At 50.2% G+C, this 25,937-nt stretch overlaps 1 protein-coding gene across 5 annotated transcripts in view; it reads right to left on the bottom strand.

Moving 5' to 3' along the window:
• Nucleotides 1-15,485, bottom strand: part of HS3ST5 (heparan sulfate-glucosamine 3-sulfotransferase 5) — a 255,230-nt gene extending 239,745 nt beyond the window's left edge. The window contains exons 1-3 of one of the 5 annotated variants that reach the window (XM_072831685.1): nt 15,398-15,470; nt 13,753-13,848; nt 12,764-12,814 (exon numbers count right to left, since the gene is read on the bottom strand). The gene's annotated coding sequence lies outside the window, so the exon portion shown is untranslated. Of the gene's footprint in view, nt 1-12,763; nt 12,815-13,752; nt 13,849-15,397 lie in introns of all 5 variants that reach the window. The other 4 variants (XM_072831686.1, XM_072831690.1, XM_072831684.1 and 1 more) reach the window with 4 other exon arrangements.
• Nucleotides 15,486-25,937: the final 10,452 nt, after the last annotated feature.

The raw sequence follows: 25,937 nt of genomic DNA, 5'->3' as shown, positions 1-25,937 counted from the left end.
AATCCTATGAACTGTTTTCAGTGAATAATCTTCTATTCTTGGTTGGCTTCTAAAGCACAAAATAAAAATAAAACCTCTATTCTTAATAGGATTTAAATGCCAATATATTACAAGATTCGGCAGGGCTTTAAATTTAGGATGTTAGCGAAGTTTTGCAGTTTAATAATCAAAATAACTCTTAATGGTCTGAACTAAACGCTCAGTTACATCGTTATATTTAGCATCCATACAAATGCTGTTTCTCAGAATCTACTTTTTTGCAAAAGCTCCTTGGAACGAGAGATGTGCTCCTGAATTTTTTTTTTTTTCTTTTAAGTACCTTTGTTAGTTAGAACACGTAGTGGAAGCGGAGATGGTGCAGTGCCCGGTCTGGGGCTGTGAACACAGCCTGTGGGCACATGTCCTTGTGCGTATTGATAAATATCAAACTAGGGGGCCGGCCCCGTCCTCTGGGCGATCCCCACTGTTTACCTGCTGCACACTGGCTGGGGCAGCCCCTTCGTTCTTTTTTTTTTTTTTTTTTTAAGAATTTATTTATTTATTCATTACAGACACGCAGAGGGAGAAGCAGGCTCCCTGCAGGGATCCCGATATGGGATTCGATCCCAGGACCCCAGGGTCACGACCTGGGCCAAAGGCAGATGCTCAACCCCTGAGCCACCCGGGTGCCCCTTCGGCCCTTACGTCCACTAGAGGGTGAGTGGGGGCAGAGGAGGGAAAAAAAAAAAAATTTACGTTTGGAAACTCTGCTGACCAGTTTGAGGATGGAAATTTTTTTTTCTGGAGAATCAATTTAGGATTCCTTGATTCGTATTCAGCTTGCCTCTCATTGCCATGGATACATAAGTTTTTAGGAATACAGCCCTTATAACGGCAAGTTACAAGACGGCAGTGTATTATACGGAGTCTATTTTTTACGATGTAAAAAATAAATGCCTTCGAGACAACTTAAAGCAGCGCCGTGGAGACACACCAGGCCGTCGCACAAAGACGCCTCCCGGACGTGCGACATCACTCTTCTTGCGGGACCCGGGGCCTCCCGTAAGTGCTTCAGACCTGGGCTCCGCCAGCGGGAGAAGGTACCTTAAGTTCCCGGCCTGGTTCTGCTGATAAAGCCACAAACCGCTGATGCGTCTACGCGGCCCGAGTCATAGATTCAAGTAACGGAAACAGCAGGTGCCACCGAAGTCCAAGCGCGTCCATTGGTGCTGCTGCTCTCCAAGGTCCCTTTTTTTTTTTTTTTTTTTTTTTTTAAGGATTTTATTTATTCCTGAGAGGCACAGAGAGAGGCAGGTGGAGAGGGAGGCTCCATGCGGGGGGGACCCCTGGGGACCGATCCCGGGGCCCCAGGGTCACGGCCTAGGCCTGGGCCGCGCTCTGCCGCCGAGCCCCGGGCACCCTGGGGTCCTCCGGGAGGCCGCTGAGGTCCGGGAGGGGCCCCCGCCCGACCCTGCCGCCTGCCGCCCTCCGGGATGTCCGGGCCTCGTTATTTGAAATCCTTCGGAAGACTGACGGCGACAGCAAGACAGGCACCGGCTGCGGAGTGGCCCAGGGCGTAAAGGGACGGGCCGAGACGGTCCGGGCACCTCCTCCCCCGCCCCCCGACCCACGGACTGGGGGCCAGTGGACCTCTCTTCTCCCCTGCACAACTTACTGTTGTCCCTCCACCGCTCTCACAGTCGCCGTCTTCCCTCCCCCTGCGATGCACACACTCCCACGTCGCACACGCTCAACGGCAGCCCCACGCCGCGGGCTGTGGTGGGACCTGCAACCACAGAAAACAGGTCCCGTCGTCCCGAGGCAGCAAAGGCACCTCTTCCACCGCCCGTGCCAGCGCCAAACGTGCAGTAAGGCTTTACTGTCGTGAGCAGGAACCCGCGCTAATTGGACGCAGCCGTCAGTATCGCTGCTCGTCAGAGGGCTCTGTTGCGGGGGCTCTACTTCAAGCCATGAAGGATGGGCCCGACGCTGACACCGGGGGCTGGGCAAGGTGACCGCCCCCCCCGACTGCCCAGGTCGGGGCCTCGCTCTTTTCTGACTCTTTATGATGAACGAGGGACCTGCCGCCGAGTAACGAAGTCTGCAAGTCAGGGGTCCTTCTCGCCCCCCAAGTCTAAGCGTCAGCCGTCGGTGAAGCCAAGCCCGGCGACGTCGCCGCCCTGACCCGTCACGCAGAGCTCGGGAGCAAGGCTCCTCCTCGTTCCCGCACGCGGACCAGTCGGAGGGTCACTGTGACAGCTGGCGGCGGCGGGCGGGCGGCCGGGGGGGGGTGACGCTGCCCTCTAGACCTTTCCCAGACGCCCCAGCAGGTCTCGCCCGGGAACAGGCTCGACTTGGGCTCGGGGCTCCGAAATTTGCAGACGGGAGAGAAATGCACGGCTTTTGCTCGTCGCACGAATGTATCACCTCTGATTCCGAACGGGGCCCTGTGTGTCCCCGACGCCAGGGTCATTGCGACAAGGCCGCGGCAGCCCGATCCCCGGGCCGGGGGCAGAGCTCCGGCCTCCACCTCCCCTTTTAGTTCCCTTGACATTTCAAAGGAATGTGGGGCGGAGGGGGGGGAGGCCGGGGCCTCAAGGAGCCAAGAGATGCGGGTGGCAGGCCCGACGGGGAAGGCGCGCAGGGAGGCCGAGAGCCCGGCCGGCAGAGGCTGCCCCCCCCCCCCCCGCCCCGGGCTCCCACGCGCCCCCCGGCCTCCTTCTCCCCCTCGGTTTTCTCCCCAACATCCGTGGTCCGCGGGTCACCGGGTAATTAATCCCCTCCTTACAGGGCCCCACAAATCTGGCAGCGAGCCTTCTGCATACGGCACAGTATTCACATACAACTGATAATTCGGTTGTTCCTCCCAGACCGAAAGGAAGAGAATTTTTTAGAAAAATCCTTCCCGATGGAAAATAATGGAAAGAGGGAGAACTAGTAGAATGTATGTTTGAAATACAGTAGGGAAAGGGCACGGACTTGTACCCTCTCCCCTGGGACCCACCCCAAGGGATGCAAGGCCCAGCGGAGAGGCCGTAAGTTCTCCCTTCCCGGTGGTGTGAGCTCTTACGTCCTTTGTTGAGAATCCTGGGATTACTCCACGTATCTCTAAAACACCAAAATGTTAAAGATTTGAAGCCATCAGCATCTCTATAGAAGAAAGCACACACCAAATAGCTACTCAGCTCCTCTGAAGTAGGGTTCTTGTGTTGTTTTTCCCATTTGTCTTTTTTTTTTTTTAATTTATATTCAATTTGCCACCCAGAGTGCCACCCAGTGCTCGTCCCGTCAGGTGCCGTGCTTGGTGCCCATCACCCAGTCGCCTGCTGCCCTCGCTGGGTTCACAGAGTCAGGTGCTCTGTCTGCCCCGAAGCCGGGTTTACTCAAAGGGAAGAACTGGGAAGGCAGCGGGGGCTGTAGGGCGGCCGCTGACTTTGTGGGCGCCTGCGGGACCCCGTGATGATTCGGCAGGGGCCGGTCTGTCCTCCGCAATCCTGGGCTCAGGGCATGATCCCGGGGTCCCAGGATATGCTGGGTGCTCGGGAAGCCGTGGCTGGACCTGCGAGCGGGCACTGGAACCACTGGCTCCCTTCCTAGCGGGGGGGGGGGGGGGGGGGTGGCAGGGTCGAGCCACCGAGGGCCATTGGGGGCTGGAGTGCACATAGCACGGCTTGGGGGTGGTCGCCTCCCAGGTGGCATGGCAGGGACGGGCCCTGGGCCTTGTCTTGGCACCTGCACCTGCACCCCGGGCTCCCCGGGCGCACACCCAGACACCTGGTCTCCTCATCGGGCTCCCTCCCACCAGCCGGGGGACCCAAGACCCACCGGACTATGTCTGCAGGAAGAAAACCCAGGCCACCTCCTCACGCCCACTGGGTACAAGAGGCCCAAGACACAGGCTAGCACGTGCGCCCCGGGGCCTCGGGGGAGCCAAGGGGGTGCGGCTGGGGCTCCCGGGGCCGCGGGCCCAGCGGCTCCCCCCGGGCGGCCAGGGTTGGGTGACCAGCCACCTGGAGCGCACACGTCTCCTGTTCGGCTTCCTGACATTTCAACTTCGAACGTGTCCGGAGCGTGTCGTGCATGCGGGGGACCAGCTGCCGATGGACCCTGATGGTCATGCATGGGGACCGGGTCACGGAGAGCCTCCGGCTCACACAGGAATCCAAGCGCGCCATCCGTCAAGGCAACAGGACTGCGCGGGTCCAGACACGGGGTCCGCGTGCACCCTGGCGACGTGGACGCGCTGATGGGAACGGCAGGCAGTACACCCAGCGGAACACCACTTACGGGGATGTACACGTGCTCTGCCCTTTCTTACAAAGACTGTATGTGTTCATTCAGGGGAGACTCAGAGAGGCAGAGACCCAGGCAGAGGGAGAAGCAGGCTCCCTGCGGGGAGCCCGACGCGCGACTCGATCCCGGGACCCCGGGGTCACGCCCTGGGCCCAAGGCAGACGCTCAACCGCTGAGCCCTCCACCCACGGTGCCTCTATAATATACACCCTTAACTAAGGTAGCTTTTAACACAGAATATACTTAAATTCTGACAACAGTATAAAAATTTCAAAGTGAACTTCTAACTGACGGCAAACGGGACTAACTTGGTTCTTTCATACTGCACCTGGTCCTGTCGCAGCTTTAAGGCATCGGCGGGACTGCAGCGTCTGTACAACCAGGGAACAGGAGGAACCCATCCTTTCGTGTATTTCGGGGGAAGCAAACAACGTAGTATTTAATATCGTTTTCATTTTTCATTTTAGAAATGATACCTTACTAAAGGAAGTCCGCCAAAACACGGTTTAGATGCCATATTACATGTATCGGTCTTCTTAGAGAGTAGTCGGTTATATTTTATGTGTTACGCTTTGAAGATAATTTTGTATTTGTATTTTTGAAGGGAATTTCTTATCTCATTTGTATGTTTGGTTACTCACCAGGGAATAGCCACACACATCCAAAAAGGTTTCCTATAGGGGCGCCTGCGAGGCTCAGCAGTGGAGCGTCAGCCTTGGGCTCAGGGCATGACCCCGGGGTCCTGGAATCGAGTCCCGCGTCGGGGCCCTGCAGGGAGCCTGCTTCTCCCTCTGCCTGTGTCTCTGCCTCTCTCTCTCTCTGTGTCTCAATAAATAATAAATGAATAAATTGAAATGAATAAATAAATAAAATATTTAAATAAATAAATAAATAAAATATTTAAATAAATGTAAATATAGATATAAATAAGTAAAAATAAGTATAAACAAAATATTTTTTCAAAAATTCAAGAAAATAGAAAGGCTTCCTACTGAACATCCTTAGGGGCACCTGGGTGGCTCAGTCGATTAAGTACCCGACTCTTGATTTTGGCTCAGGTCATGACCTCAGTTATGAGATCAAGCCTGGTGACTGCTTGAGATTCTCTCTCTCTCCCCTCTTTGTTCCCAGTCTAAAAACAAATTATAGGGGCAGCCCCAGTGGCTCAGCGGTTTGGTGCCGCCTTCAGCCCAGGGCCTGGTCCTGGAGACCCAGGATCGAGTCCCAGGTCGGGCTCCCTGCATGGAGCCTGCTTCTCCCTCTGCCTGTGTCTCTGCCTCTCTCTCTGTCTCCCATGAATAAATAAATAAAATCTTTAAAAAATAAATAAAATAAAATAAAATAAAATAAAATAAAATAAAATAAAATAAAATAAAATAAAATATAAAATAAAAACAAATTATGTGTGTGTGTGTGTATAGGTTTGTTGATTGATACCGATTTCTATTCCTGTTTCTCTAGAACTAGATAAGACGTTACTGTGCCTATCATACATTGTCAGCTAACCCTTTGGTCTTACAGCATTTTCCATTTTGCTCATGGTCAAAGAATTTAATTTCATGTTTGTCACAAATCTTAGAAGAGAAATTTCCATCTCTCATTCAGTAAATACTCATAGCTGGTTAAACATGAAGTGTCTTGCTTTACAAGGAGAAACCGTTAAGGAATCACAGGATTATTAGATATACTTAAAGGAATTTAATAGGAGAAAAACTAAAAAAAAAAAAAAAAAAAAATGAGCTCATGGCCTGTTAAGGAACTTTCGGAAGCTTCCTTAGTCTTATAGGTAGGAAATAAAGATTAAAACTGTGTAATTCTCTATAGACTGTTACAGGAGAAACGGAGACCTAAATGGGCCCTTCAAAGGAAGCAGTCCTGCTGGACGGATGCCACTTACGGACGCTGAGAAAGCTGGAGGGGGACGGGCTGGGGGCGGGGAGCGGGTTTTCCCTCACCTCAGGCCGAAGGGGGCTTCTCCCTCCGGCTGCGTCCCCACTGTACCCCCATCACCTAGCGCACGGACACCCCCCCCCCCAGCTGGATCTGCTCTGGCCCTGCACCTTCCTTGAGAGCAGGGACTGAGCCACTGGCCTCTTGGGCACCCACCCCACCGCCGGCGACTCAGGCCTTGCTCAAGACGTGTGTTCCGACATCTCGACATCAGTGGACAAGTCAGCGAGTAAGAAGAAGGCGGGAAGAAGTAAGGCGGAGGGAAACATACAATGATTATTTCTCCAAAAAAAAAGATGTATTTAGTGCTTCTGCTGCTGCAGACCCTATGCCAGGCCCCGGAGGTGCAGCTGGCGGCTGGGGCGGGAGCAGGGTGCGTGCACGCGTGCCGGGAGGCCACGGACAAACCAGGCAGCCCCTGAGGACCAGGATCCAGAGTCCATACTATGGTGGGAGGCGCGGGAAGCCAGCCCCTGGTTTGGGTGGGGGTCGGCAGCTGCCCGAAGGAGACGGGGAGCAAGCAGAAGCGGTGAGGGGGGGCTGGGCCAGGCTGGCGCGTGGGACGTGCAAAGGCCCGGCGTGCGAACGCGCACCCTCGCCACCCCTGGCCTCGCATCTCCGAATTGCAGAAACACCGGACGGAAAAAACAGAGCTTTGAATGTTTTTTTTTTTTTTTAAAGATTTTATTTATTTATTCATGAGAGACCCAGAGAAAGAGAGAGAGAGAGGCAGAGACCCAGGCAGAGGGAGAAGCAGGCTCCATGCAGGGAGCCCGACGTGGGACTCGATCCCGGGACCCCAGGGTCACGCCCTGGGCTGAAGGCGCCCTAAACCGCTGAGCCACCCAGGGATTCCCGTGCTTTGAATGTTGAACAGGTTTGAACTTTATCCTGAAGTTCTGTAGGACGTCGGGCAATAGTCGAGGCTAAGACGAGGACTTTGTGCTGTGCTAGAGCCGGCCACCAGGACAACTAGCGAGAACGGTCTTCTCTCTAGAGCCAGACCCCAGGGCTCAGTGGGCACCGCGCACGTGGTGCAGACGGGGCAGGAGCAACACAGCCGCGCTGGACTACAAGGGAAATGGAAACAAGGAGCCCCGCTGGCTACCGACCCACCTGCTGGCCCATCCATCCCTCGTGCACCCGTCTCTGGCTCTCTCCCGCGTCCCCACTGCCTGGATCCCTCAGCTCTGTTCGCCAGGCTCTGAAATGCCCACGGGAGGAAGCCCTGCATCTGCCCCATCACACCATGTGCCAGACACCGTGGAAGTGAAGGGAACAAGGACACGGCCCAGCAAGCCCTGCCCTTCGGATGGGGCGTCCGCCGGGGGCTCAGTGAGTGCTCTCTGGGCCTCTGCTGGCTCTAAAGAGAAAGGAACGTGCACACGTGTAGGAACCCTGCAGCTCCAACGCCTTGAGCCTCTCCACTTCTCCACACTGTATCCCTGGGAAGAAAAGCCCTTTTCCAATGCCCCAGATCCTGTACTATTTCATTCAGCTCAGAAAAAGTAAGGCAATTAGGAAGTTCAGCCCACAGGCAGCTGGCTCACCAGATGAAGACATTCCACTAGCACCGAGTATCAGTTCCCTACCACTGCATACAAAGCACGGATGCAACTATTTAGCAGGATCTTGGCAGACCTATTTAAGTCTATTTAAAAATAGATCCAACAGTTTACTAAAAATTAGTATGGTCTCATTCTTTGCTTTAGTGGCTGTTGCATATACATTGGAAAATAGTGCGATATGACAAAGCCAACAAATTACACTTTATTAAAAATAAATCCCTCTTTTATTGCAGGAAGGACACAGTGGAGTAGGGAGGCATGAGTTTCAAGGCCCAGAAATCCAGGGATGGTGCTCTGGGGCTCAATGCCACTGAGAGGGCTGCTGGTGTGGGCACAGGGGAGCTCGCGGCCAGACGGCGTGGGTTTGGATCATGGCCCCACTCCCCCAGCTACGGGCCTTCTCTGGGCCTCAGTCTCCTCATCTGTGAGATGGGAATAGTAGTAACACTGAAATGCATTAGGACCTGTAGGATGCTTGGTACAGAGTAAATATTAATTAAATGTTATTATCATTTATTTTTTCCAAAGAAAAGGGGGTAAATAAGTACACTCATTACAACAAACTAAACATGAAGTTTAGTTCCTAAAGTCTCTAAATCTGCAAAGTGAGGAGAGCCAGATACCTACCAAAACTAAAATAAGCTACAAAAAAACAAGAGGGGCACCCGGCTGGCTCAGTTGGGTCAGCAACCAATTCTTGGTTTGGCTCGGGTCATGACCTCAGAGTCATGTGTCGGGGCTTCCGCTCAGCGCTCAGCAGGGAGTCTGCTTGAGGGTCTCTCTCTCTCTCCCACTCCTTCTGTGCCCCCCTCCCTGGCCCCCGCACACACACCCTCTCCCTCTCTCAGATGAATCAATCTTTAAAAACTAAAAATAGGGCAGCCCAGGTGGCTCAGCGGTTTAGCGCCACCATCAGCCTGGGGTGTGATCCTGGAGACCCGGGATCGAGTCCCACGTTGGGCTCCCTGCATGGAGCCTGCTTCTCCCTCTGCCTGGGTCTCTGCCTCTCTTTCTCTGTGTGTCTCTCATGAATAAATAATCTTTAAAAAAATAGATAAAAATTAAAAATTAAAATTAAAAAAAAAATCTAAGAATATTTTTAACTCTTTGAGGAACCTCCACACAGTTTTCCAGAGTGGCTGCACCAGTTCACATTCCCAGGTGGGGGAGTGGGGGTGGCTGGGTGGCAGGCACTGAGGTGGGCACTTGACGGGATGAGCACTGGGTGTTATTCTATATGGTGGCAAATTGAACACCAATAAAAAATAAATATATAATAAAAAAATAATAAAATTTAAAAAATAAAAATAAAAATAAAAAATTTAAGAATAAAATTAATCTTTTCAATTATCTTATGCAAGCTTAACGACCAGAGTTAGAAAACAGCGTTTTTACCCCTAAACCACAAACTCTATATGGTATAAAAATATTAAAAAAGGAAATAGACATAAAAGAGTAAGAAATTTCTGCGTGTCCTAATACTTCAACTCCTATTGGTTATAAAAATAAATATAAATATCTCAATGCTTGGGCAGCCCTGATGGCCCAGCGGTTTGGTGCCGCCTTCAGCCTGGGGTATGATCCTGGAGACCCGGGATCGAGTCCCACGTCGGGCTCCCTGCATGGAGCCTGCTTCTCCCTCTGCCTGTGTCCCTGCCTCTCTCTCTGTGTCTGTCATGAATAAATAAATAAAATCTTTAAAATATATATATATCTCAATGCTTTACAATGCCTTGTGTTCTTTCCCATTAACTAGAACTTATAACTACATCTTCCAAAGAACCGTAAGAAAATGCATAGCCCGGCCCAGCAAGAGGAAATAGCAGAGTGGCTGTCCCCAAAGCCTCCGTGTAATTTCGGGTCTTGGCACAGGCCTTTATCTGGAACCAGTCTGAACACGAATTTCTTCTCTTTCTACCTTTCCCTCGACAGTAAGAGAATCCGTAGAACCTACGTCTTATGGTAACGAACACCCGGCGCAACACCCACACGTACGCACACGTATACATAGACCAGCCCGGGGTCCTGGGCCCATTATGCTTGACCGTCGGCGACGACGCTAACAGCGGTATCGATTACGAGTTCCTGAGCCTTGACCGCGCACCACCCTCCCTGCTACTCCTTTCACGTACCGCATCATATGGAAATCCGGAATTGGCATTTCCACAACCACGTAAGAGAATATTACTAAGATACAGAAAGGGTAAGTGATTTACCCAAGATCCCACAGCTCATAAAACCTGAAGCGGGGCCTCTAGTTCAGGCAGCTCTGGCTCCGGTACTTATACCATAAAAAAACACCTTATTTATGTTGCGGCACATGCAGAAATTGTGATTTTTTTTTCTTCCATTGACTTGAGCTAGTTAGCCACAGGCAGAGAGATTATGGTGACATGTTAACATGTTCATACATAGTTCTCCAAACCATAGATTTAGTAAGATTGTTGATATTTACGATAGGACAGTCCTGCGAGCTCATTAGCAGTGTAAAGATTCTTTTGCTTAATGCTCATTACGTCTTATATGCTTCTTTTTTTTTTTTTTTTTTTTAAATTAAAGGTACAATTACGGCAGTTTCCCTTTGGTCGACCTCTAGATTTAAACACGTTAATGAGTTTGTTATTTCACCCTCCTTATGCCCTCCTCTTCCTATCTCAGGCCATTCAGTCTCATAAGGATTATTATTCCGCGGGGTTTCGCAGACAGTAATGTCCTGAGATCATGAGGAAGGAAAAGGTCTATTCGATATTAAATCACAGTCTTGCAACTATGCAATATAAAGACTTTTTTTTTTTTAACCTCTGGACTATCATCTTGTAGCATATTCTGTATCAATTCACATAGTAAACATTAATTGGATGCCAACGGTATGCCCTGTGCATCAGAACAGATTAAGGCTCATTTCACCCTTTCATAAAAAACTCCCGCTCCTTTGGCGAGTACCAGCAAGTGACACATAACATCGACCTCTACACGAGAAGTTCCCATTATAAGGATATTATGGGAAACATAAAACATTCAGTACCAGAGCCTCTGAGCTATTAAAACTACTTAAATACAGCATCCGTCCTTAAGTTACCTAATTTAAAAGTAGCTGAACCTAAGGAAATCATCAAGCCCATTAAAACCCACGTGAAGTCCCAGCCCCGCTCTTGCTCTAGCTCAGGCTACGTCGGTGCTTCAGGACAACGGCCTTCCTGAGGACTGCCTTACGAATTGGCTCAAAGTTGAAAACTGTGGCACATCTCGGTTGCCAGGATGTACCTGTCATATGACCTAACTTGCTCCGCACTCGGCCCCTGTTCAAGTGCACTTGCCCCGGCATCCGTCCTCGAGCAGCGGCACCACGCGGCGGACGGCCTGGCCTTGACCGCGGCCTCCGCCACCCGGGAGCTGCCGAGCCCGAGCCCCTTCTGCGGCCCCCTGCACCTCACTTGGCTCGTCTTCTCAAGGCCAGTAAGGACGTGCCCCCTCTGTGAAACGGGGCGGAGCGGGGTGCCTGGGTGCCTAGCGGGATTCGGTGAGTTAATGCTGGGAGAATTCTTTGGACGGCGGCAGGCACATATTAAACATTACGATGAGAGCTTCTGGATTAAGTTGTTCAAGAAAAGAAAAGGGGTGAATATGCTCCAATTTTTAACATCAAAGCATGTGAGCATTTGTCAATACCATTCTCAAAAGGCTGCTGACTCCACGAACTACGCATGCCACAAAGGAGACCCTCTTCCTGTTACGTAGAGTTATCGGGCAAAGCACAGAAATATGCGGAAACATAAATGAATAAAGATAAGCTCCATGTGTATGCATATGAGTATATATGCGTGTATGGACCTAAAAGCATAGGTGTACCCATGTAAAACCTCCCCACCTCCCATTCATAATCTAGGTCAAGCGGGCTAATGGCAAGCCAACTCTTCCATCACCTCTTAAACTGACATAGTTGCCTTTCATAAAACTTTAAAAAAATATATGGAAAACAATCCATTGTACCAAACGTGAATTAAGACATGATAATAGAGCTTGCACAGGAGATCTATAAAGTTGCATTTATCCTGCCTATACCTTCTGTGGACCTCCAGATACCATCATTTGCTTCCACTTTTGTGAGGTGTTAGCTGCTCTGAAATATTTTTGACTTAGATCAGTGATTTTTTTTAAACGCAGTTATAAATGTCTTGCTTTAACTGTACTTCTGCTATAAAGGTTAGGGAAACATCATGACTCTCAGAAACTAGCACTGATCCTAGAGGGACCAAAATGTATCAACAATGAGAGTAGATTCCGGGGAGGGGGAAAAAAAATTACACTTGTGCTGGTTTTAAAGAATTCATCTTAAATTTGCAGAAAAAGTAAAATGTAGGTTTTTTTCTATATAGTAGCAATTTAGGTCATGTGGAAAGTTTAACCAGTTATTTCAGTTCTGAAGTTTCCCTCCTACCGAAAGCGGATAAACCCTGAAAGAAGATGAATCTGTGGTTTGAATAGTTAGTCCCTTAACTCAACTTGGTCTCTTCTTTCAAACTATTTATCTTTTCTGAAAGAAAAAAAAAAAAACTATAAGTCCATTACCAAACAATAACTCCTCACCTAACTGCACTAACCGCGAAATATGAAGGTACTTGAATAAAGTATCACAAAGAAATCCCAAAAAAGCCACGCCTATAAAAACCAATCAAATATATAAGCATTCCCATAATTCCAATGGCACAAACCTAGCGGTACTGCTCACACTCTATTCCCAGAGTTGTTAGCATCATTTTTAGCAAGAATTCCCTCCCGTGCCAGCTCCCTTTACTAGGAAGTTATCTTGAGAGTTATTTCACTCATGAATGAACGTCCCTAAAATAAAAGACCATCCTGCCAGACATGTCAAGAGAGCTAAAGAAAATTCTCAACTAGAATTTCCGTAAGAGGGTCTCCTTTTCTTAAATAATCTTAAGCGACCTTTTTTTTTCTAAATAAAAATAACTAACCTGCTCTTTGACATAGGATCGCATTTGTCAGAGTCGTTACAGCTTCTGAGACTGTAAAGAGAAAGAAAGGAGCAAAATATATGCTGTGTTCTATGAATCCGAGGGCACTTTCTCAATGCAACAGGAACATTTGCATTTACTCATAAATGAATACTAATGACGTAGCGGGTCTGGCACGGCTCCACAGAAATCACACGCGGAAAGCTAGAGCAGGGCATGGATGCTGCTATTTCTCCAAAGTATCCAGACAAAGAGCAAGACGAGTAAAGTCAGCATCAATTCTCTGAGGTTGAGTCACGGCTCCGGGAGGTGGTGCGTTAAGAATAGTGATCGATTTTAGGGTGAAAGCAGCGAAGTTGGCCGGTTAACGTGTCTCGGAGGATTTTTGAGTCAACCGCTCTTTGTTGACCACCTACTTTGGGCAAGACGCTGCTTCCCCCAAGTAAGCCCCTGATCTTGCAGTTCTTTTTACACAGTGTAGGAGGAAGCATCCTGCTTCTACCGAAAATCCTTCCTTGTTATTTAAAATAACATCCAGCTTAGCTTTGCATATGCGTGTGTGCTCAGGCGCTCAACAAATACTTTTTGAATGAGTGAAAATTCAGTGAGTAAGAAGGTTATTCATTCAAAAACATCTGTGTACGCCAGCGAAAAAGGAAGGACAATGATGAAAGCATAATCAAAACACTGGAAGGAGCACCTCCTCACAAAGATGCCGAAAAGGGAGCAACTTCCAGTATGAACATCGAAGCATCAGGTCTGGCTTCACCTAGAAACCACCATCCTAGCGCCTCTGTGCAACTGCGTTAAATACTAGGCTCACCATTTCCCCCGTAAGTTGATGTAGCACCTATCTGAAAACAAGGGTTAAGGAGCATTTTTTTTTTTTCATTTCTCCTTTTAAGAGCTCCGTTCGGAGAAATCGCTAAGGGCAACTTTAAAAAAAAAAAAAAATCTGCTACATCATTGATATCGATAAAGTATCATACCTTAAAATACCTTTTACAAACAGTCCTGATATCCAAATGCGTGATCTCCTTCCTTACCTCCACTTCAACTTTTTCTTGGAACAGAAACCGAACACCCTGGAGATAAATGGAAACGGCCACATTTGTCTAAAAAGCCCTGAAATATGTCAAAACTACTGAGCAAAAGCTTTCAGAAGCGCCGCGCCGGTAGCACTTCCAGCAAACCTGCCTGGAAAGGGGCGTCTTTGGAGCTAGATCGACCCCCCACTGCCGCCACCCCGGCCTGGCCCTGTTTGCTATTTATCAGACCAAGTTTACATAAATCAGGGAAGAGTTACAGTGCAATTAAATGCATCCACCAAGTAATATGATACAAAGCACTTTGCAAATATTAAACCTCCCCTGAAGGGATCAACGATTTCCAAGAAGAAGGTGGTTCTGCGATGGACGGAGGGGGAGGCGGGGGCAGGCCCGGGGCCGCCGCTGTCCCGCGCGGGCGCCCTCCGGCCTCGGGAGCCAAGCCGGGAGCGCAGCCAGCGAGGCGCGGGGGCTTGCTCGCGGGTACCTGAGCCCAGGTAGGGGCGTCCGGGCCGAGTCGGCGCTCGCTCGGGGCAGCGGCGCGGCGACCCCGCGACCTCCTGGCCTCTGCGCCCGCGACCGCATCCGTGTCGGGGTGTGCGCGCGTGTGGCGGGGGCTGGGGCCGCCAGGGAGGGATGGGGCCCGGGGGAGGGATGGGGTCCCGAGGGATGGGATGGGGTCCGGGGAAGGGATGGGGTCCCGAGGGAGGGATGGGGCCCGGAGGGATGGGATGGGGCCCGGGGGAGGGATGGGGTCCCGAGGGATGGGATGGGGTCCGGGGAAGGGATGGGGTCCCGAGGGATGGGATGGGGCCCGGGGGAGGGATGGGGTCCCGAGGGAGGGATGGGGTCCGGGGAAGGGATGGGGTCCCGAGGGAGGGATGGGGTCCGGAGGGATGGGATGGGGTCCCGAGGGAGGGATGGGGTCCGGGGAAGGGATGGGGCCGCCAGGGAGGGATGGGATGGGGTCCGGAGGGAGGGATGGAGTCGCCAGGGAGGGATGGAGTCCCGAGGGATGGGATGCGGCCGCCAGGGATGGGGTGGGGCCCCAAGGGATGGGGCCGCCAGGTAGGAGGGATGGGGGTCCTGTGGGATGGGATGGGGCCCCGAGGGATGGGGCCGCCAGGGAAGGATGGAGTCGCCAGGGAGGGATGGGGACCCCAAGGATGGGATGGGGCCGCCAGGGAGGAATGAGGTCGCCAGGGATGGGGCCCCGAGGGATGGGGCGCCCCCGGCCCGCAAGTTCACGGGGCCGCAGTCCTCCTGCGGCCGCGGCCCCCAGCCCCCAGCCCCCAGACTCCGGACCCCGGACCCCGACCCCCGGACCCCGACCCCCAGCCCCCGGCCCGGGCAGCCGGGGCGCGACCCCCCAACTCTGCGGAGCGCGGCCACCGCGAGGTGCCGGCCTCCCCGAAGCCCCGGCGCAGCGCCCCGACGACCGCCGTCCTCCGCGCCCCGCAGCACTCGAACCCCGCGCCCGGGGGCCGCCTCGGGGGAGCCGGCGCGGTGCGGCGCGGCGCGGCGCGGAGGAGGGCGCCCCCGAGCCCCGGGCCCCGCTCCCGGCGTGCAGGGCCGCGCGGCCGCTCACCTGGGTCCCCGGCGCGGCTCCCGCAGTCCCGGCGGCACTTGGTCCCGTAGTTTCGGAAGCCGGGGCGCGGGCGCGGGCTCGGGCGGGCGGGGCGGGGCGGGGCGGGGCGGAGCGGGGGGCGGGGGGCGCGGGGGGGCGCGGGGGGGCTCAGGGCGCGCGGCGCGCGGGGGCGGGGGCGGGGGCGGGCGGCGGGGGCTGCAGGGGCTGCAGGGCGCGCTCCCGCGGCGCAGGCTCGCCCAGGCCCGGGGCCGCCGTGCGGGGGGCGGCGCGCATCCTCCCGGGCCCGCGGCGCCGAGGGCCTCCGGGCAGCAGCGCTCCGGGCCGCGGGGTCCCCCTCCCGGCGGCGGTCCCGGCCCGAGCTCGGCTGCGGGCGCGCGCGTCTGGGCGAACCCGGCCCCGCCGGCTGCGGACTGGCTGCGGCCCCCCCGCCCCTCCCTCCTCCGCGCCCCGCCCCGCCCCGGCTCCTCCCCCGCCGGGCGCGCCCCGCTCCCAGAGGCGGGCCGCAGCCGCAGCGCGGGGCGGGGAGGTGCGGGGGCGGCGCGGGGGTCCCCCCCGGAGGGCGCAGGCCGGGACCCCGCGGGAGCCCCGGGGGCGGGGGGCGGGGGGCGGGGGGAGGCGGGGGCGGGGCGCACAGGTGCGGGGGGCGGGGCGGGGCGGGGAGCGGGGGGGGGGGGGGGCGGCCTGCTGTGCGCGTCCCGAGGCGCAGGGGGCGATCACCGCCCGGCTGCCAGCCCGCCCGCCCGCCCGCCCGCGCCGACGCCCCGCCCGCGCGCAGCCCAACCCGCAGCCCCGCCGCGGCCGCCGAGGCCCGGGAGGCGCAGGTGCAGCTCCCGCCCCCCCGCCCCCCCGCCCCCCCCGCCCGGGACCCCGCGGCCCCGCGGCTGCCCAGCGGCTCCCACGCCCGCCCAGGCGGGAGGCCCCGGAAAACTAACGCCCCCCCCCCCCCCCCCGATTGATGAACTTTCCTCTCTCCGGAGTTTCCTTGGAAATAATAATAATGATGATAATAATAATAATAAATAATGACGATGATGATGATGAGCAACGCCCCCCCCCAGCCCCATTTGGCTGCTGGGGCTTCAGCCCTCTTGCTAACTCAGGTGCAGGTGCAGGTGCAGCACACGGACAAGTCTGGGCCGCGCATCCCACGGCCCCGCCCCCGCCGGCCTGTCTGCATCCCAGGGACAGTCACAGCGGCCCGGGCGGGTCCCCCTGGGGCCGCAGAGGAGGCTCCGCGTAACGAGATGGGTGACAAGGGCAGAGATGCTCCCTCCGGCATCCGTGTCTTTGTATCACGCGGACTCCAGCCGGTCAATGCAGGCGATCCGAGGAGGAAAGGTCGGACGCCATGGGCATGGGCATGGGCATGGGCATGGGCATGGGCGCGGGCGAGGCGCCCTATTTGCAGCTTCGCCTTCAACAGCCGGCCCGGCCCCTTCCCACAGGCCTGCTCTTAGCATCACTTTGGAAGCTCCTGCGCTCGGATCCCAAACTGCACTTCATGTTGACTGTCAGGGCCCAGCCTGAAGGACAAAGCCGCCGAGTTCTAGAAAGGGATGACTCACGTGTCAGGAAAAACTTATTTACCAACTACTCGGACAAACTGATAAGCTCAGCAGCCACGGCACAACGTTTGTTGTCTGATATTATTTGAGCAGGAGGGAGAATGGCTGTTTGCCAGGTATGTGATCCATTAACCTCTTCAGCTCATTGTTGGCAACAATAGCCTAGGATCGCATTCTTAAGTTTGAAAGACCAGGGGTTGGTTTTTCTCCCCCCTCTCAAAATCACAATGCCACATGATAGTCTAAAAGAAACCTCAAACAATAAAAGTAATAAGAAAGGAAGCAACACAATTGGCTTTTTTCTCGAACGAATGTTGCTGTTCTGTTTTTCTCCAGGGGGAAAATGCTGATAAGCAATAAAGTCCACAAAGGCCTGACAACAGATTTTTGAAGGACGCCTCCCTTCATCTGTGAGTCCTCCCAATTAGTGGACTTTATTTAAAAATGTTAATATTATCTCCCTAAGGGTGTTTGTTCTTTCTTTGTCTTTTGGTGCCAGGAAGATTACAGAGAAGGACCAGGGGGTGAGTGAGAGGAGTCTGGCTTCTCATAATCTGCCTTGCTCCGGGTTTATGTCCGGCAGGAGAGGAGCACTCAGCAGCCGGTGCTTCTCAGCAAGCCCGGCCTCTCCTCGGAGGGTCCTTGGCTCCGTAGCTGATGCCGGGCATGATAGTCAAGTGAGTTGGCCTAGTGTGTGCAAGACCCCACCTCGGGCTGGGAGCGGCTACAGACCCAGAAACTGAGAAGCAAAGAGCCCTTGGAGAGGGTTTCCGCCTTGCCTACGGTCGGAGGATTCCATCGGGGTGTTTACACCTTATTTGTGTGCGGCTCTTCAACTCCCACGGGTATCCCAGCCTTCCCGCTTGCCGGGTGGAGGGCGGCGGTGGGCCGGGCGGGGGGAGTCTAACATACTCACTAGTAACATTTTGGTACTGTGTTGGATTAAAACTAAACACCAGGCAAAGTAGCACATCCAAAACAATCTTTTCGAAACCCAGTTTTGAAAACAGTCATAGATTCTGGTTTGGTTTTGTACCGAAGCCAAAGAAAGCACAGTTAATGAAAACATTTAGTTAGAGTGATCATTTGGTGGAGATTTTTTTTTTTTTCTGAGCATCACCGCACTCTCTTGTCTCATAGAGACTCAATGTTAAATAGTGTTTGGCTTATAGTTTATTTTTTTTTAATTTTATTTATTTATTCATAATACAGAGAGAGAGAGAGGCAGAGACACAGGCAGACGGAGAAGCAGGCTCCATGCCGGGAGCCCGACGCAGGACTCGATCCCGGGACTCCAGGATCACGCCCTGGGCCAAAGGCAGGCGTTGAACCGCTGAGCCACCCAGGGATCCCCGGCTTATAGTTTAAATGGAGGCCGATCCTTTCAGTTATAGCATGGAAGTATTTGTCATTGTAGGAAAGAGGGGATAGCCATCTTTTTTTTTTTTTCCCCTTTTAACTAGCCAGGCGCTGACATCTAGATAAAAAGTTGGATGAGCAAATAGTCGTTCAAAGAACCCCTCTCTGTACCCACAACCAGAAATGAAAAGATGAATAAGAAGCTCAACCTCAGAGGGCAAGCTCAGTAATTACTAGGGTTATAGATCCATCCTGTTGGCCTGCGGTCCTTCCCTTATATGGAAATGAGTCCCTGAACCTACATCTCCGCACTCTATCTATCACCCTATTTGAGTAAGTCTTGTATGAAAGTTGTGATTTTTGCATTGTGGTTGGAGTCCTGAAGGTGTAAGGCCACACACACGTGATTGTAAGGGAAGCGTTTCTTATGGAAGAAGTAGTCCACAGGACAGGTGTCACAGGCTATAAAGATGGTAAAGCGGATTTAACCTCCTCTAGGTTTAGACCAGTGCTGACCAACAGAAGTGTGATGCAAGGCAGCATGCGAGCCGTACATGCAATTTCAAATATACGGTAGTTAAACAAGTAAAAAGACACAGGTGAAATTAATTTCAATTATATATCTTATTTAAGCTTAAATATCTAAAATATTACAATTTTAACATAAGAGAAATATTAAAAAGTGTCAATGAAATATTTTCCCCTTTTTTCTGCATTTTAATAGAATGGCTCCCAGGCCCTAATCCCTGAAACCTGCGAATATGTGACATTAACATAGCAAAAGGGACTTTGCAAAGGTAATTAAGTTTACAGATTTTAAAATAGGGAGATTATCCAGGCTTGCTGCAGTGGATCCAATCACAGGAGTTCTGAAAAGCAAGAAAAGATGTGAAAAAGAAGTCAAAGATTGTAAAGCACGAGAAAGATTCAACATGCTGTGGCTGGTTTAAGGATGAAGGGGCTAACGGGACAACGGATGGGGGTGGCCTTCGGGAGATGGAAGGGGCTCCTTTCTGCCAGCCGGGAAGGGAACGAGACCCCCACCCCCCTCGCCCCCACCAACAACTGTAAGGGACAACCTGAATGAATTTGGCCGACAAGCGGAATGATCCTGGAAGCAGATTCACCTCCAGAGAAGAATACAGGCCTACGGAGGCTTTGCTCTGGGCCTCGTGAGGCTCTAAGCAGAGGGTTCGCCTAAGCCACAGCACACCACAACTGCTGGGCTACAGAAATGTGAGCTAACAAAGGAGTGTTTAATGCCACTTGGTTTACGGTGATTTTTTAAAGCAGCAATGGAAAACTCATACATGTATTGAACCTCGAAATCTAGTACGTATTTTACACTTACAGCCCATCTCAGTTTGGTTCAGGTATTCAGGAGCCCAGGAGGGTGAATGGCTACCATATTGGACGGTACAAGTTTAGACCAAGAGAAATCAAGATATCTTGGAAGTGCTAGGTCTGTAGGCTAAAGATAATGTCGCCCTGTGGAGGAAGAAGAGGAGCAAGGAAGGGAGAAGTGTGCAGGTTCTCTCCCGAGTCCCTGTCCGTGTCCTATGGGAATGAGGTATTCTTGCTCTTGCAGAAAAGAGGTTAACTTTCACAAGTCATATTGTCAAAATTCATTAAATTTACTTTATTAACTGGACTATTCATAAAGTCTTTTTTTTTTTTTTTGAATATTCCATCTTTGTCTCAGTTCCATTTTGGAGCAATTAAGAGGAGTTGTTGCTTTCATGTGAGTCTATGCTTAAGGTAGAGCATTAGTCATTTAACTCTAGTAGTGTGGGGTGGGGAATGGCAGGCAAGCGTAACTGTGAAAGATCTCCAGGAGAAGAATTTGTGGATTGATTTAGATTCCTAGGAAGGTTGTTCCTCCTTAACGGGAACTTGTTTTCTGATACCAGCCTTCTGAGGCCTCCATTTTGTGTTTATCGAGAAGGAACGCATTTTTCCAATTCTAATTGCATCCCATGTTTAGTTTTCTAACATCATCTTTTGCCATCTTCACTAATAAGTAAGAATTTAAATCTTACCCCTATAGAAAACCTAGAGCAGAAACTAACCAATGTAATCTGGGACCATTCTAGGAAAGTGTTGCCCAGGAAATATAGACCTGGACTGGTTTAAAGAAAAAAAAAAGAAGAAGAAAGAAAAAAGAAGAAAGAAGAAGAAGAAGAATGGAACCTAGACCAGGAGGGAGAAGAGGAAGGGCTTTCCAGGCTGCGAGGAGCCATGGGGACAGCACTGCAAAGACAGGAAAGTGATGGTCGATGGGCCGGTGAAAAGGTCCTTTGACTACGGCGCAAAGCTTTTGTAAGGCAAGGTGGAGTTGGCGTCAGAGATGGAAACGTGAACGAGCTCTAGAGCTGCCCTCTTCAACATGGTAGCCAGTCGCCACGTGTGGCTTGGGAGCACTTGAAATGTGACTGGACTGATGGGAGACAGGCTGCCTGTGTGAAATACACATTGGATTTCAAAAATTTAGTGGGAAGAAAGAGGGCCTTGTAAAACAGTTAACTGAAAGTCTTATATTAATTATTGAAGTGATAATATTTGAGATACATTGGGTCATATATTCTTAATTTTTTTTCCCTTTTAAAAGCTTTTTAAATATGGCTACTAGGAGATATGAAATTGTAGAGGTGGCTTTAAAAGGGTTCTGCACCCTGGGACGCCACCCTGGGATGCCTGGGTGGCTCAGCAGTGGAGCGTCTGCCTTTGGCCCAGGTCATGACTCTGGAAACCCAGGATCGAGTCCCACATCAGGCTCCCTGCATGGAGCCTGCTTCTCCCTCTGCCTGTGTCTCTGCCTCTCTCTCATGCTGTGTCTCTCATGAATAAGTAAATAAAAATCTTTAAAAAACAAGGGTTCTGCACCCAATTCTAATGTGTGTATGTTGTGGGGGGGGCTCCCCACACCAACAGACCATCTTCAGACACCAGCTGGGGGTCCTACAATTGAACTCAGCTCTGACACTACTCAAAGGTAGCATCAGATTCCACTAGTTAGGGCTCAGTCCCACAAGATTGGCTTGCTCCCCATCCCCTTTAGATGCCGATCGCAAGCCCACGTTGTTACCTGGGCTTGACTGGCTGTAAGCCAGAAGTTCCCACTATCCTTTTCTTGGGTTTCATTCATTTGTTAGGGCGTCTCACAGAACCCGGGAAACCCATTTACTCACTAGAATACCGGTTGCAAAGGATATTGGAAGATACAAATCAATAGGTAGATGAAGAAATATGTAGGTCAAAGACTTGAACAAAGGAGCTCTTATTCCTGTAGAATTTGGGGTCTGGCAGGGTGGTAGTTTCTGGTTCTGCAAATTGAAAGCTCTCTGAATCCCCTCCCATTGGGTTTTTATGATGGCTTAATTACATAAATTAGGCATTTATTACACAGGTGTGACTGATTAAATCTTTGGCCAATGATGACCAATTCAGCCTCCACCCCTCTCGTCTCCCTGGAAATCATCGAATGGGACTGAGGTTCTCCTCCAACCCACCTCCATTTGTAGGTATTTTCCAAAGTCATCTCATTAGTACAAGCCCAGTTGTGGTGGAAAGAAATTTATTATGAATAACAAGACACCCATTTCACCTTTATGGCTCTGAAGGGATTTCAGGAACAGAGGACAAGAGATCAAATATTTTAACAAAAGATGTGCCTGTTGCTCCTATTTGTTCAGGAAATTCCAAGGGTGGTGGGAGCTGTCAGCTAGGAAGTGTGGACAAAGACCAAATATGGGTACGGGTAAGAAAAATGTATTTTGGTCATTTGAATGACCAAATATATATTTCTTATAAATCTCAGTATCTCAGGCTTATGTTTCTATTGACTTTTACTGCTCTAGACCAAGTGCTTCTCGTACTCTAATACATATAGGAATCCTCTGGGAAGCTTGTTAAGCTGCACATTCTGAAGCTCCCCGGTGAACTGCTGCTCCTGGTTTTTGAACCACCCTTTCGATATCAGAATCATGAACACAACCTTGCTTGTCATGTAGAATCATTTAGGAACTTTTGAGAATCACAACGCCCAGACTGCTGCACCCCAAATCGATTAGATAAGATTCCCTGAAGTTGTGACTGGAGTATATGTGTTTGTTATAACTTTCTAGGTGGTTTAAAAATACCACAAATTTGAGAGGCTCCTGGATGGCTCAGTGGGTTAAGCATCCAACTTTTGGTTTCAACCCAGGTCGTGATCTCAGTGTCCTGAGACGGAGCCCAGCCTGGGGCTCTGCACTCAGCAGGGAGTCTGCTTGTCCCTCTCCCTCCTCCTACCTCATTCTCTCTCTCTCTTTCTCAAATAAATAAATACACAAATTCCTTAAAAATAAAGAATTGCAAATTTGAGAACCATTGATTTAGAAGCTCTTGAACAGAGATGAACTAATTTAAAGTTTATTTTCTAGAAAATACGAAAGTTTGCATATCAGGCGCAATTAATTTGTCATTAGTAACTATTCATGCATTCCCAAGTGAGTTATTACTTTATGTAAGTCATGGTGACTTCTATCCAGCCTTCTAGAAGCTTAGAAACTAGTTTTAGGAATAAGGTACCCACTTAATTAAGAGCAAAGCAACATAGCATAGGTTCAGCAACTGCTATAGATATTAAGGGTCATAAGACTCTAGAAAAGGAAGAGTTAAATAATAATTAAATCTTCCTGGAAAGGCTGATATATAAGAAAGATCTGAAGCAGAGGAACCTGAAGCAGTGGTTGTCAAACTTTAAAATGCATCAGGTCATCTGGGGTGACCAGGCCAGTGTTGTAAAGGACTCTGCTAAAACCACCACTGCCACCCTATGAGTGAACTGTAACCATTCATATTTCTCTGTTCTTTTCTTCTCCCATATTTTTCTGTGCTGATAACTCAAGGTTCTGAGTCCCCAGTGGGAGGCTGACTGGCTGAGCCCAGACCCCGTGCTCAGGCCGAGGCTGCCGGGAGACATTGGCAATGCACAGCGTCTCACCAAACTGCACAAAAAGGAACGTTTTCCAAAAGTAGGAATGAAGCCGCAAGGCCATTCAGCCTGCCCCCAAACTCCTACCGCAACCCTTGCCAAAACTAAACCAAACCCAAAGGAGGAAACAACCAACAAAAAAAACAAAATATCTAGCACAGGCAGTATGACTCCCCAAATCGTCGTACATGAGGGGAGACTTGATGGTGGACACAAAGCAAATTCAACTCTTAAGTCGTTAAGCTCAAGACCATGAAGCTTGAGACGAGGATGCTCTGCTCAAGTAGAGGTGACCACTGAATTTGTGTGGGGATTGAGGTAAAGGTTGTCGTCTCCTTAGGAACAAATGGATCGGGAGGCTGAATGTGGAGGGGGGAACTACGGATAGAGACTCACTCTTAGGACCTCCATACTTCTCGGACAAACAGAGCAGCGCGAAAGAGATGTTGTAGCAGCCATTAGCAGGTATTGACCCTACAGCCAGTTCAGATTAGAAGAGTCAAAAAGAGATTTCTACTGTGTACTTCTCAGAGCCTTTGATATGATAACGTGCATTGCGAGGCTCTAAATGTGCTGCCCTTGCAAGTATTTTTTTGACGATGGCACTTTCTTGAAGCATTAGTGATTTATTGGAGGCGTTTTGGGAAACGATGGGCTAGAATATTCTGGAAGCAGAAAAAGAAAGAGACTTAGACAAATATCCAGCGGGAGAAACAATAGTCTCAGGGTCCAGACAATTCAGATTTTTATTACTCCACTGTGATAGGAGATGGGTTTAATAGTATGAGGACAAATAGTATTGAATTCTATTTTATCCCAATGTCCCCCAAATGCGTAGTGCTCGGTACATGGAGTCACAGATATTTAACTGGATCAATAATAGGGACAAAAGTCCTTTAATCTATCAATATGAGGTCACAAGCAATGTCCAAAAGCACAGCTTCAGAGCAATTGGGAGGCGGCCCCAGGAAACACCCACCTGCGAAGGTTTTCTCAAGCGACTCCTCAAGAATCTCTAGCAGATACTCAATTGTCTACCCCATCCTCTGTTTTTCTCTTTTTTTCCTTGATAATACAGCAACGGTGACCATATAATTTATCATCCAAACTAGGACACTTGAGAGAGAGGAAGGGGGAGCTATTAATAATTATGCCAGGACAACACACGCAAAGTAGACTTTCTGGTTAACTAGGACACATGGTCATCCTAAAAATAACTCCTGATTTCTAGCTGAATACTTGATTGTTAGGGGTAAAGACTGCGTTGTCCAGCCTCTTTTGTATTTGCAGGTGACCTCGTGACCAAAGTGGTACCAGAAGACAGTGGTAAGTCTCCCCCTAAGGTTTTACCGGGGTGCCCGTATCTTGACCAATTTGGTTTCTCGTCCATCAGGGTAAATTATAGAAAATGTCTTTAGAAAGCTGCACATGGAAAGTATCCTTACTGAGCTCCTTCCCCTTCCTGTGGCTGGAAGGTGGTTATTCTGGTTAGAGCTTTAGCAGCCGTCTTGAGCCACGAGGCAGCAGACTTCTCGTATCCTAACATAAAGATAAAAGGAAGCCAAGTCTCTGATGAATATGGAGTGGCCCTAATCACCCTGTCTACCTCTGGTCTATTGTGTCAGGAATCAATACACACTTATCTTGAGTAATCCCATGTTATATTGGAGTTTTCTGTTACTTGCGGTTGAACCTAATCCCAATAGGGAAAACCTTATACAAGTGCTGCCTAAAAACAATGTCATGTGAGCCACAGCTGTAAACCATATACATGATTTCCAATTTTCTACTAGTCATTTTAAAAAGGTGAAAAGAAACAGGTGAAAATAATTTTAATGATATCTCTTATTTAAATTGACATATCCAAAATACTATCTTTTCAATACGTAACCAATACAAAAAAAAAAAAGAAGAAATAATGTGATAGTTGACATGCTTTTGTTTCCTGCCAAATCCTCAAACTCCCATGTGTATTTTATACGGTCAGCACATCTCATTTTAGATTAACCACATTTTCAGTGCTCAATAGCCACATGTGGCTAGTGGCTACCATATTGGACAATGTTATACCATGAATAACCTCCTCTTGACAATATATTCTCTTTTTTTTAAAAGGTTTATTATTTATTTGTTTTCTTTTAGAGAGAGAGGGTGAGGAGGGGCAGAGGGAAAGGGAGAAAGGGAATCCCAAGAAGACTCCTGCTGAGTTTGGAGCCTGACACAGGGCTCAATCCCAGGACCCCGAAATCATGACCTGAACCAAAATCAAGAGTCAGATGCTTAACTGACCGAGCCACCAGGCAACCCTCACCAATATATTTATTTTATCTTCCCTCTCCTCTTGCTTCTCTTCAACAGGTAAACATAGGTAAATAAAACTTTGTATCTGACATAACAACCACCCCAACAAAATAGCAGCAATAAAACCTGTCTTATTCTTAGTACCCAGAACCTATTTTTCTATTATTTTCTCTTTCCTTCACAAGGCTGTTTAAATTTTCAGTATTGGGTAACTCTGGTCTTAGATTAATGACATGATCATGTCCATTAGGATACCACTTGGTGAACTGGATCTCTGAGTCATGACAAACCATCAGCAATCATATTTTTAGGATGAACCTCTAGCAAATTGAGCTATCAG

This window comes from Canis lupus, chromosome 7 (genome assembly GCF_048164855.1).
Source record: "Canis lupus baileyi chromosome 7, mCanLup2.hap1, whole genome shotgun sequence".
NCBI classification, from domain to species: domain Eukaryota; kingdom Metazoa; phylum Chordata; class Mammalia; order Carnivora; family Canidae; genus Canis; species Canis lupus.
The sequence above is the reverse complement of the archived record's forward strand: the minus strand, read 5'-3'. Positions and strand labels throughout refer to the sequence as shown.